General features: G+C 41.6%; 1 protein-coding gene across 2 annotated transcripts in view; it reads right to left on the bottom strand.

Moving 5' to 3' along the window:
- etv6 (ETS variant transcription factor 6) overlaps window positions 1-13,585 on the bottom strand; it is a 32,661-nt gene that overhangs the window by 14,463 nt on the left and 4,613 nt on the right. The window lies entirely within an intron of this gene.

Genomic DNA, 13,585 nt, shown 5'->3' with positions numbered 1-13,585 from the left:
CGGTGGTTGCCCAGTGATTGCACTGAATTTTTCTCATTTGGCAACCGATTTCAAGTACTTTTGGCAACCAGCTGGTTGCCCAGAGAGCAACCCTTTAATGCCGACACGATGTGTTTCAAATGTCCCGCCGTTTGCAGACAATTACTGTAACAACCCTATGTTGGATGTGAAGCGGAATTTCTCAGCTTTCAGAAACTGTTTTTTTCTGATAGCAGATAGACTCTGATTGATTGATTGATTGATTGATTGCCATTTTAACACCGTCTTGATGCACCAAAGTCATTTTAAAGACCACAACTGAGTGTGAGTAGCTGCAGACCTGGTCCCCACAAAAAAAATAAATAAATAAATATTCTGAGAGCAGTAATTAAAGATGTTTTCTGTTTGGATTTAGTCATCCAAGGTTTTCTGGAAGTTCGATGCATTCATTCCTAACGATCTGCAAACAGCTGCTGACTGAATGTGTTCCGTCATGTTTGGGCGTCATCACATTTTGGAGTGGACTGCTTCCTTTCTCTTCATTTGTAAAACTGGAACCAAATTGCTTGGGTGCTATATTTTGAGTCATACTAGGATCTGAAAGTCAGGTCAGATATTCTTTTCTGTCAGAAACTCCAGACTTTCAATAGTCCAGCTATACACACAAATACACAAAAGAGATAACTGATGCACACAAATCTCAGACTGAGAATTTCAGCTTGGCCTGACCTGGATGAACTAAAATGAAATAAACAACAAAAAGAAATATACAACTGCATCAGTAAGGCTGGGACTTTGCTCTCAAACTCGGCGCTCCTTAGTCAGTCAGTTCTTCAGTAAATGTTTGTCTTTTCTCTCAAAGCAGAAGTAGGCGGATATTGGTCTTGCTATCTCAATGGAGAAAAGGTTTTCTTTCTCCAGACAGAGGAGGAGGAGGAGGAAGGAGGAAGGAGGAGGCGGGTTAGTTGTGACCTCCTGACACCCTGACTCAGGGACATGTGGATATAAGCGACACATTTCCTCTGTTACTCCACACACACTCTCTGCATCTCCCCCTCATTTTCTGCGCTGTACATCAATTCCCTGTCAGGTGGGTGCGGCAGGGAAAATCCACCTCCATACAAACACACACACACACACACACACACACACACACACACACTTTTACTTTTCACCAACCCCCACCACCTCTCATATTCATCCTCTGCTTCCTCCTCCGGCATGCACAAGCCTGTCCCCGTCCAGCAAAACTGGACTTCATCCAGTCAAAACAAACATAAAACAGATCATCAATCACACTTAACTTTTTATGGCCAGGAAGTAACATGGCCTGTTTTTGATAGTTTGTTGTTAAGCGCTGGAGCAAGCCGGCTCTTGTAGGTTAGTTCCTGAATTCAGCTTCAACTGCCACTCTTCCTTTTGTTCAGGAGCCAGTTTTTTTCTTCCCCTCTTCGTTCTTTTCTTTTCTTTTCTTTCTTTCTTTTTTTTGGAAAATGCAGGAGCTTCATAGGTGTTTGTTAACTAAATCAAAAGGCTTCTGCTTGCCTGAAACACGTACACACCTTGTAAGCACCCTTTACTCTAGTTCTTCTTTGCACGTGGAGAACGGGAATGCAGGACTCATCTATCTCATCGTGCCTTTTTCTCTTAAAATGATACAGTGTCTATTTGCAAAACCTCAGAGTCGTTTGCTTTAAGTTTGTCGGTTTCGCTAATGACACAGTTAAAGATAAACTGCATATGGATAAATTCAGAGATCACATTTAGTGGGACTGTTAATGTCGACTGATTTAATCTGGAGACATTTCTTACTATATTTTTTTTTTCACACTGCAAAGCTCAAGAAGTGTTTTTTGTATCTAAGTACTCATAAAGCCTAAAAAGCTGGAGACCTGTGCCAATGCTACACCAAGTAAACAAAAAAAACTTGGTTTATTGTCCTCCAGCAAAGCGCATGTGTGTCCATGCAGGTGTTCACTGTGAAAGTAGGTGTGTGCATGCTCTTCTTCTTTGTGGTACATACAGAACAGCTCAACAGCTGCCCTTCCAGTTAGACTCTCATTCCACTGATGGACTCAACCCATGGTCTTGGAGACTGTAATACACCTACAGTAGTCCCTGCAGCCTTGGTGAGTTCCTAGGGGCCTGCAAACCACGTTCTGTTAATAGTGGCCCTCCACTATATGAGGAGCCATTATAAGGTCCAATACAGCGGCCTTGAAGCCTGCACGACCCCGGGGACGAGAACTTCTCTGAAGAAGCATCTAAATCAGGGGTCACAAACCTGCAGCTTTTTTGCCCAACTCAGTGGCTCCCAGTGGCTTTGACAAAAAATAACTAGATGACTGAGTTATTATTACTAAAGGCAGCAAGAAGTCTTTGCCTTAACTAGAAGCGGACCTAACACTATATATTTCTTTTTTTTTTTTGTTCTAAAATTGAATAAATGCAAAGTATCAAATAATAAAGAACAGGTTCCTGTAGAGTAGTCACATGTGGTCATAAGTTAACAGCAACTATCTTAAGAGAAAATGCTACCTAGCTAGTAATGAAAGTAATAATAATAAGGCATTAGTCTTATATAGCACTTTTCTAGACACCCAAAGACAGCTTTACAGTTTCATTCACTATTCATTCACATCTCAATCATACCTGCTGGTGGTAAACTACTAATGTAGCCACAGCTGCCCTGGGGCAGTCTGACAGAGGCGTGGCTGCCAATTTGCGCCTACGGTACCTCCGACCACCACCAAACACACAACCACATTCACACTTAGGCAATGTGGGTTAAGTGTCTTGCCCAGGGACACAATGACAGCATGCGCTCAGACGGTTGCAAGGTGAGCACCTGCCCACTGCGCCACTGCCACCCAAGCAGGATCCAGGTCAAAAAGGAAAAAATAAACTATTCTCTTTCAATAGTATTATCATTTTTTTGGATACCAAATCTGGACAGTGTCCTTTTAAAAACTGATGTTACTCTCCAAGGTCTTTAGCTGGTCTGTTTAGCCACAGTCACGCTCAAGATTTCAAAAGAAACAAATCACGTTCTGTGTGGCGGGAAATATCTCTCAAACTGCACTGATAAAAGCACACGGAGGGACATTTATCCAGAGAAAGTGCATTTGGGAGTCATTTCAGCTATTGCGACTGAAATCAGCACACAATCGGTGTGTAAAACGTCTGTGTGTTCATGATGCTTTGCATAAAGAAAGCACACCCCACCATCCCCTTGTTAGAAACCCCATGTAGAGTAAGTCGCGAACAGGAAGAGAAGGGGGCTCACTGGCATGTGAAAACAGTTTCCCTTTCAGAAGAGAAAAGAGAGAAGTTAAAACACACACACACACACACACACACACACACACACCAACAACAACAACAACATTTATTCAGGAAGCACCGTCTGCCCACTCAGGAAATTCCTGAGGACAAGAGCTGCTTCCAGGGGCAGGAAATTTCCCCTCAGAAAGACCAAACACACACGCACACACTTTGTGACACCAATTCCCCCCACAGTAAAATGGGTAATATACCACAAAATGAGAGAGCGAGACCAAAGGAAGCTTGTGGGGGGATTGCAGTCATGCATGGTAATACACACAAACACACACACACTTAGTCATACACACATATACAGTATACACCTACACTACCTCTGGCAAGCTTTGCACAAAGACACAAGATTCACTCACACTCTTCCACCCACTCTTACAAGCATGCATAGCGCAAACCCAGCTGTGAGCACACATACGCACACGCTCGCGCACACGCACACACACACTGAGGAAACCAGCCAGTCTTGTTTCCATGGACATAGATTTTTTGTTTTTTTAATCATCAGGGAAGATATTTCTACTGTCGCAGCCAGAGTTCTTTTGTACTTAGTGTTTACTGTAAAAAAAAATAAAAAAAATAAATACACAATCGGCTTGTGTTGCAGACCTTTAAATAATTCACTGTTATCTCAGTGACTAGCTCTCATTTGCGTCATGCTCAGAGTATGTAGGCGCCATGTTGGCCAATACCGCCTGGGCTGCAATTGAATTAAAACCGAACAAATTTAGTTCATCAGTTAGCATCTGCACCGATTGTGTGTGTGTGTGTGTGTGTGTGTGTGTGTGTGTGTGTGTGTGTGTGTGTGTGTGTGTGTGTGTGTGTGTGTGTGTGTGTGTGTGTGTTCTTGTACAACTTGTCTTGTCACACAAACAGCTAAAGAAAACAAAAGGACATGGATGGTTGACAGCACTCCTCCGCTAGCTGTTTAAAGCTGCACATTTGTCTGCTGGCAGACTAATACTGCCGCATTATTCCTTTAATGACTGGATTTTTTTTTAAAGCCAAAAAAAGGGATAAAGTCAATTCATGTCTTCTCAAGATAAGAGTCCAAGCATTTAACTGACACGTGCTTCAACGACGCAACTGTAACACATAAACCTGCAATTAATAACAGTGATTTGTAGCTACAATTATCTTATAAATCATTTAACCTATAAAGAGATTGCTTTCTTGTCCAGTTAACACTCCAGCACTTTGGCATTTTTTACATTTCTTAGCTTCATTTATGGTACTGTGATTGTGTCCATTTGCATACGCTTTTGCTTTTGGTGAAGGGCTTTCAACCGATTCAAACATGCTCCTCTGCAGTCCTCCCAAATCCCAAACGTACTTCGTTCAACGTGGATGACACTGTATGTCGGACGAATGGTGATTGGTTGACAAGTGAGCTGGAACAAGGAAGCGAAATTCACCAGGAATAGGAGAAGCGTGAAAAACTACAGTATGAAAAGCATAGAGAGCGGCTGCAGTGAACACGTTTCATTGTTTTTAACATCATAACACAAAGAATTTCCCCTTATGACAATCTAGGAGCCTTAACTCACACTTGTTACAAGCATTCTGGACTTTACACTCTTCCTCCAGAAGACCAAACATAAGAATTCAAATGGACACAGTAAAACTTTTTTTTGTCTAACTAATGCCGCTATTTGCACTATATGAGTAACGTCCTGGGTCACACCTCTTAATCTTTGAATTCAGGTGTTTTCAGTCCCTTTGCCACAGATGTACAAAATTGAGCATTTAACCATGCAGTCTGTCTTTACAAATTTTTGTGAAAGAATGAGTCATCGAAGAGCATGAATTCAAGCATTGCAACTGCAAGTCAGTTCATGAAATTTATTCCCTCCTAGATATTCCACAATCAGCTCAAAGTGGTATTATAGCAAAGTGGCAGAGTTTAGCAACCACAGCAATTCAACCATGAAGTGACCCACACACTCCACCCCGTCCACGCCGCAAATTAATCACGTGTACACAAAGCTGCCGCTGACCTAGCCCCGGCTTACATAGCGGGATGTAAATGTAAATGTTTCTTCGCAGTCGTACTAAAAGATGCGCGTTTTCTAGCTGCAAATACAGGCACTATTTTGAGTTTGTGTCAGCTGAAGATGACAATATCAAGGTTAGTTGTGCACTCTGTGCTGGCGACAGAGTGCTATCTAGGCTCAAAAACACTACTTCAAATTTGAAGAAACATTTGGAGTCGCAGCACGGCGCAGTCACACTTGCAGAGCGAGTCCCACCAGGTGGGGCGAAGCTGAGAACTGTGGCTAATGCAGGAGGCCCCCCAGCACCCAAACAACAAAAGCTGGACTTCGGCACAAACCAGTAAGTGGGGGGAGAGTTAAAGAAGTTGGTCGGGTAGTATGTAGTAGAGGAAATGCTGCCCTTAAACATGGCTGACCCTCGTTTCATGGTTGTCATTTTTATGTTGAGGTGTCAGGGGATGTTGCCTGTTGTTGTGCCAAAAAGTGATTCCAATGTTTTTGTGTGCTTTTATGTGTCATGTCTTTGCTTATATTGATAAATAGAGTGCAGTCAGCATGATTTATGAAGGGCTTACATGTAAAATGTAACCACCAATCCAGTGTTTTTTGGCCATTAAAATATCTTTATAGGGCTGTGGTGTTATATTTGTTGGATTTCTGCAGCCTTCTGAGCCAGATTTCTGTTTAAAAACACATTTTTAATGTCAATGTCAAGTTTTTACCTTGATTAAAAAAAATGAATATATAAAAGTTACTTTGCCAAAAACTGATTGTAGCTTCTACCTTGTGATAGAAATGCTGTTTCTCACACAAAATGACCTGATATCATTCATGAGAGATATGTTTGACACATGTTTCACAGATTATAGGTCAACAAGTCATTTACAGCCGTTTAAATACAGGCAATCATTTTCTGGCAAATACCAGAAATCACTTTTTGGCACAACGCCGGCAGCTGTTGAATGTAACTAATAAAGTAACTTGTAATCTAACTTACTTACTACTAAAATTAAGTAATCAGTAAAGTAACTAAGTTATTTTTTAAATGAGTAATCAGTAATCAGATTACTTTTTCAGGATAACTATGGCATCACTGTGTGTGGTCCAGCACTTTTCTCCATATGGTGTATATCCATAGGGCGAGAGGCAGGACTCAAAGGAAGAGTACCATGGTTTGGCAATCACCAATAAGGTTAAGCCACAATTATTTGGCATGTGTATTTGGAAAATGACAGAAATTAACAGCTGACTAAACTGGTTATTTTAACTCTAAAATCCCTCAACAAGAACCATAAAAGGAATATTTTAACATTTTTGTAAACACTTTGTCAGGAATGAGTTAACAGTAAAGATTAGTATAACTCTCATGTCCTACATTCAACGCTAAAGGCAGAAAATTAACTTAGCAGAACACAGAAGTCAGAAAAATCTTTGTCCGTGAGTAACAAATGCACCTACCAGCACCTTCAAGCTCACTCACATCCACTCTGGCAAAAAAATGTAAAACAACAAGTTGGGTTTTATGGGCAGTTAGCTAGGTATAATAACTTCCAGGAATCAAGTTGCCAGCAAGTGATTAACAGGCAATCTTTGCGTACTTCAGGAAGTTACTGAGACAAACAAGATGAAGCACAGTGATTAGTGAGGTGTAGAAATGCTTATATGAGGATTTTTTTTTTTTAAACTGCGAGGTCTGTTTCTCTCTGTTTAGAGAGTGGGCCACGTTAACCTGACTAGCTGCTAGCTGCTAGCCAAAGCTGTGTATTGAAGAGATAGATATGAGAGAGGTCTGACTTTCCCATCTAATTATCAGCAAGAAAACAAATGACTATAGCACGCTTGGTCAGAGACTATCCATATGGTCTAAACTGCAGTTCTTCTAAAAGCCACTTGAGACTGTCTTTAAATGGGAGAGTCCATGCCCAGCACCATGTTACAATACTCAAACTTCCATCCATCCATTCACTTCCGCTTATCCTGTTCAGGGTTGCGGGTTGAAGCCTATCCCAGCTGTCATAGGGCGAGAGGCAGGCAATTAACCTAAACCCACTAACCGCATGTCTTTGGACTGTAGGAGGAGTATCCGGAGAAAACAGGCAAACTATTTATTCAACCTTATATTATGCCTTGTTATTTTATCATGAGTTGAAGGATTTTGGCCCAAAAATGTCTTCAGAATGAACAAAATTCATTCACTGACATGCATAATGTTTTAACATACTGTGTTTGGTAACAGTTTAAACACACTGGATTAGAGTTTGCAGTGTGCTGCAGTCATGTCTGACTGAAAGGGTTAAAAAATGAGCCCAGTAGCATTCTTTAGTGTGAGGAGCAGGCTGCAACTCTCCCCGATCTAATCCACTTCCTCCCCAGGAAATGGAGAAGGCGGATTTCTGCCCACACTGCAATTTCCTCCCTCATTCTTTTTCTTTCTGTCTTTTTTCCCCTCTCCTCCTCCGCGCTCTCCTCCTCCTCCTCCTTCTCACTCTTTCTTCCCGCTTCACCCCCCCCACTCCCCACCATCAGGATAAATCTCCCTCCGAGTGCGGGGGTTAATGGATGACTTGTTTTCCAGCACGTGTGTTTATATAGCAAGGAAGAGAAAGGACGAGCAGAGGTGTTTTAGACCTTGTGAGCCGTGAAAAGACGTGTGGCTGGCTGTCTGAAAGAGGAGAGTGGATCCCCTGTAGCAGCAGACATAAACTAAACACTGCAGAAGAAAAAATGAAAGACGGCCTGCAGATGTGCGAGCCTGAGTGAGGAACTGTGTTTGACATCTGATTAAAACCGAGTGGGACTTCCACATGTCTGCGGATGTGAAGTGACCCATCAGTTTACTCGACAGGAAACTCAAAGCGGACCTGTTGAGCGTTCTTCCTTTTTCTGCAACAATGCAAAAGAGGAAGTGGGTTGAGGGAATTTCCTGTGCATCTCATCCAGCCTCAGCCTGACACCCAGCCTAATGCCCCGCCAAGAGTCCTGAAGCTCACAGCAGACAGAAAAAAAAAAATTGCTGGTTAAATATTGACGTGCCCACCAATGAAGCAATTCAGGGTTAGTCTTTGAACTGTTAGCCTATCTCTGGGCACAGCTCCAACCACGCCTACTCTATGATTGGGTAAGCAATGAGTGAGCAGATGCAACAGAAGTGAAGTCCAGTGGAGCTGCGAATGTCACCGAGTTGCTTCATGTTGTTCCCAAATATATTTCATCAGAGTTTTCCCTTTGCTGACTCACCCAGAGCCAGCTCCTCACCTTCACCTCTCTGTTCAGTTAGCTCTTGAAAGACTAGGTAGTGTCAATGCTGACCATGTAAGGTAGAGCTAAGCTCTTCATCTGGTTTCAATCGATGTGAGCAAAGACTGGAGAGGTTTTCCTTGGTGCATTTCCACTGTTTAGCTTCTTCTGATTTAAAACAGCCAAATGACCTCGAAAATCAGCGCTTCAAAACAAAAGCCGCCTGGCTCACAGCTCGCAAATATGTTTACATTTAGTGTTTCCCAATCACTGTAAAAGTATCACAATGAATGCATAGTCTTCTTCACAAAAAAATGGAAAAACTGCAAACGCTTATTTTAAGAAAATATTAGAATCCTGCTCTCTTTTTGTACGATTGTAACGGAGTCATTCATGGTACTGCACAACGTGTTCATGTCAGCATGTTCTTCATAGCTACTTTCTATTTGTGTCATAAGCAACTTTTCCTCACCACTCTGAGGTATTGATAAATGCCATCCAGAGACCGAATTAAGATGCAGGGTTCGTACACCTTTTCCAGGATCAAATTCAAGCACCTTTTAAGCACTTCCAAGGTCAATTTTCATGATTTTCCAGCACATTAAGGGGTCATTCACAATTATCAACATTTTCCAAAGTTTAATCTTTTTCAGACCCCCTGCCCAAAAGTGTACAAAGAAAATGTTCATATTTTTTCATGACATTTAATTTCTCCTGGTTTGGTGGTATTTTAATGTAATAGGAAGTATTAAAAACACATCCCGGTGTTGAAAAATTCTGGATATCTTGGTAGTAAATATACTCTTGCCTATCCATTAAAACATTGTATTGCACTGCATGTACGCAAAATGTACATGGTTTAGGGGAAGGATCCAAAAAGCTCTCTCAGAGATTTCAGCTGTCAGTTTCCACTGTGAGGAACATAGTGAGGAAATGGAAGACCACAGGCACAGTTCTAGTTAAGGCCTGAAGTGGCAGGCCAAGAAAAACCTCAGATAGTCAGAGGAGAAGGATGGTGAGAACAGTCATAGTCAACCCACAGAGCAGCTCCAAAGACCTACAACATCATGTTGCTGCAGATGGTGTCACTGTGCATCATTCAACTATTGAGCGCACTTTGCACAAGGAGAGGCTGTATGGGAGAGTAATGTAGAAGAAGCCTTTTCTGCACACACGTCACAAACAGAGTCGCTAAAGCACATTTGGACAAACCAGCTTCATTTTGGAATAAGGTGCTGTGGACTCATGAAACTAAACTGCGTTATTTGGACATAACAAGGGGCGTATGCATGGTGGAAAAAGAACACAGCACTCCAAGACAAACACTTGGTGCCCACAGTAACATTTGGTGGTGGTTCCATCATGCTGTGGGGCTGTGGGGCCAGTGCAGGTACTGGGAATCTTGTTAAAGTTGAGGGTCGCATGGATTCCAGTCAATATCAGCAGATTCTTGAGAACAATGTTCAAGAATCAGTGACAGAGTTGAAGCTGCACCGGGGCTGGATACTTCAACAAGACCATGACCCTAAACACTGCTCAGAATCTACTGAGGCGTTCATGCAGAGGAACAAGTCCAACGTTCTGGAACGGCCATCTCAGTCCCCAGACCTGAATATTATTGAAGATCTGTGGTGGGATTTAAAGCGGGCTGTCCATGCTCGGAACCATCAAACCTGACTGAAAGAAGAATGGTCCAAAATACCTTCAACCAGAATCCAGACTCTCATTGGAAGCTATAGGAAGAGTTTAGAGGCTGTTATTTCTGCAAAAGGAGGATCTACTAAATATTGATGTCATTTTTCTGTTGGGGGGCCCAAACTTATGCACCTGCCTAATTTTGTTTAAATAATTATTGAAGACTTTCTGTAAATCCTGTAAACTTTATTTCACTTCTCAAATATCCCTGTGTTCATCTGCTGTATGATAGATTTAACTGAAACTGCTGATCTGAACAACCAATGATTTATAAAGGAAAATCATGACAATTATCAGGGGTGGCCAAACATCTGCATACCACTGTATCATCTGAATAGCGGGTCTTGTGCCAAAAAATGATTTCCAGTATTTTCCAAAAAAATGATTGCTGGTATTTATATAGTTGTAAATTACTTGCTGACGTATGGTCTGTCAAGCATATCTCGAATATTATCTCTCATGAATGATGTCAACTCATTTTGAGTCATAAATAACACTCCTGTCACATGGTAGAAGCTGCAATTTTTGGCAACACCGGCAGATAGTGTTGCCAACTTAGTGACTTTATCACTTGGACTTTTCAGACCCCCCCTAGTGACTTTTTTTTTTTGTCCAAAAAGTGACCAGCATCAAATTTAGTGACTTTTCCCGGTGTCATCGGGGACTTTTGAAGAGTTTTAGAGATATGCCGTGTTGTTCCAAAAAAATTATTTCCAGTATTTCCCCCCCAAAAATTATTGGTTGTATTTAAATGGCTGTAGATTAATTTTTGGCCTAACATCTGTGAAACATCTGTGTCAAACTCATCTCTCGTGAATGATATTATGTCATTCTGAGCGAGAAACAACACTCCTGTCACAGGTAGAAGCTGCAATCACTTCTTGGCAAAGTGCCTTTCATATATTCTTTATTAATGAAGGTAAAAATTATCATTGACATTAAAAATGTCTTTTTTCCTGAGAGATCTGCCAAGAGGGCTGCAGAAATTGCAACAAATGTAACATTATAGTTCTATAAAGGGTAGCCAAAAACGACTGGACTGATTATAATGCTGATACAGTAATGCAGTCATAAATATATTTGCAAAACAAGTCATTTCTTCATTTTATATATAAGCCCTTCATAAATCCTGTGCGCCACAGTCTATTTACCGATATAAGAAAGATAATACAGTAAAAAAATAAAAAATAAAATCGGAAATCACTTTTTGGCACAACACCGGAAACATGAAAATTCCGTTGTCGCCGTGTTTTGTGTACATACAGCAATACTGCGGCCCTTCCTACGCTGTGGCATCGCCCGGACCTCTCTTCGGCACCGAGGGGGACACCTAACCCCACCCCCGGTCCTCGATTCGTCCTTTGGCGAGTTTTAAGACAGCCAACAGCGAGTTTTCTTACACAAAACTTGGCAGCAGTGCCAGCCGCCAATCACCAGATTGCGTACAAATATAAGCATAGATGACAACACGCCAGGAACATATAGAATTAATGTACATACCTTCTGAATAAAATCCATCATGGTTTTCTGCGGTTTACTGCGTACGGCTTACATTTTTGATTCAGCTTTTTGGAACAATACTTCCGCTTCCTTGTTGAATTTATCTTCGGCGGTTTTGGCTGCTTTCCACACCTGCTGCGCCGCACTCACAGCTTATTCCTGTCTAATATCGTTATTGAGTCTTTCTGTGAATCGATGATGGCCTATTTTAGAAAATTCAATGAAGCCTTTGAATTGATCCGCCAGATCGGAGGCCATATCGCTGCAGACCACAGAACGGCGCAGTGGTGTACAAGTGAACGAGAGCGCCTCCGTGGATGCGCTGAGTTCTACGCTGTTGAATTTACTCGCGAGGAATGACATTATTTGCGGGGATTATGTTTGTAACTTTTGACTTAAAAGTATTCCATATTCGTCTGATCCATAATTGGAGTTTGCAGTTTTCCAGTGAACACTCATTAAAACGGCCACTCTCTGTCTTCGGGGGAGGGGCGTGGTCACAAACAGACTGACAGATCACATGCAGACGGGCAGGCCAGACCCATGCGGAGAAATTTTCATTTTAGACTTTATGACTCATTTTATTTCTCCGTTTCATAAGCGAACTGTTCAACCAGATAGTTATATTTTTATTTACAAAAAAAAGCGGTTACAATTTCAAGCACTTTCAAGCACTATATCCAAAATTCAAGCACGTTTCAAACCTTGAAAGGACAATATTAAAATTCAAGCATTTTCAAGGATTTCCAGCACCCGTACGAACCCTGAAGATGGAATCACAGCATCAGCCAAACCAGACCTGTGTTCACCTGAGCAACACACAGCACAGTTTCAGGACTGTATCCTGCACAGCTGCAGCTACTACCTGATGATGTAGTCCAGGTTTATAATGTTTAACACCCCCCCACCCCCCCCCCCCGCTCCAGTAACCTCTGTCTACATGCGGTCTTTCAGGGATTTCTGTTTAACTCACAGATATCTGATATCCAGGACAAGACTTCCAGTTTTCTTTACAGTCCAAGAAATGAACAAAAAGTTAAATTATCATCAGATTATAGACAGTGTTATCTAGATTGCATTTCAGCCAATGCCTTTCTCTTTTGCAGCCAAAGCTCACTCAAATACAATTGGTCAATACTGCTTGGACTACAAACAGAAGCAGGAGAAGCTCTGGTACCAAAAATCTTCTACAGATTTGGAAAATTCTGATTTATCCCTTTTCTGCTATCTGTGAACAGACAAGCATACAAAACATATAAATGCCTTCCAAAAGACCAATTTGATGGTGCACTAACTGGATTATGCTATTGCACCTAAAAGAATCAAAACTATGACAAATGCCATCATTGCCCCAGCTTACAGAAGAGCAAATGAGGCTGTGTTAACAAAAGCGCAGCACTAACAGAGTTAAGTTACAAAACTTTCTTTAAATAAGCTCAATTTATGGTCCAGGAAAACATTGTTACTAATAACTTTGATGTTGCATTCAAGGACCATTAAGAACCTCTTTAATTCAGCGATCAGAAGACATGTAAGTAAACGCCTCTTGTATTGAACAGGTTTAATTCAAACACAATCCCTAACCCTTGTATGTTCTCTGCTCCGTATTATCTGCTGTATAACTTATTCCAGTGCAGCAGGTCAGTCAGTTCTGGTCGATTGGAAGCATGTGTGATTAAAAGCCTGACCTCAGATCTGCTTCAACGCCTCCCAGCTAAGAGGCACAGTATGACTAGCTCAGCACTCACGCTGTGATAATAGCGAGTGTGCCGCCCTGATCAGACGCGATGAGCTTTAACTATTTTTTATTTATTCATGTTCTCACTCTGATAGTCCATTACTCC

This window comes from Archocentrus centrarchus, chromosome 23 (assembly GCF_007364275.1).
Source record: "Archocentrus centrarchus isolate MPI-CPG fArcCen1 chromosome 23, fArcCen1, whole genome shotgun sequence".
NCBI classification, from domain to species: domain Eukaryota; kingdom Metazoa; phylum Chordata; class Actinopteri; order Cichliformes; family Cichlidae; genus Archocentrus; species Archocentrus centrarchus.
Note: the sequence above shows the minus strand (reverse complement) of the source record. Positions and strands in the feature narration are given on the sequence as shown.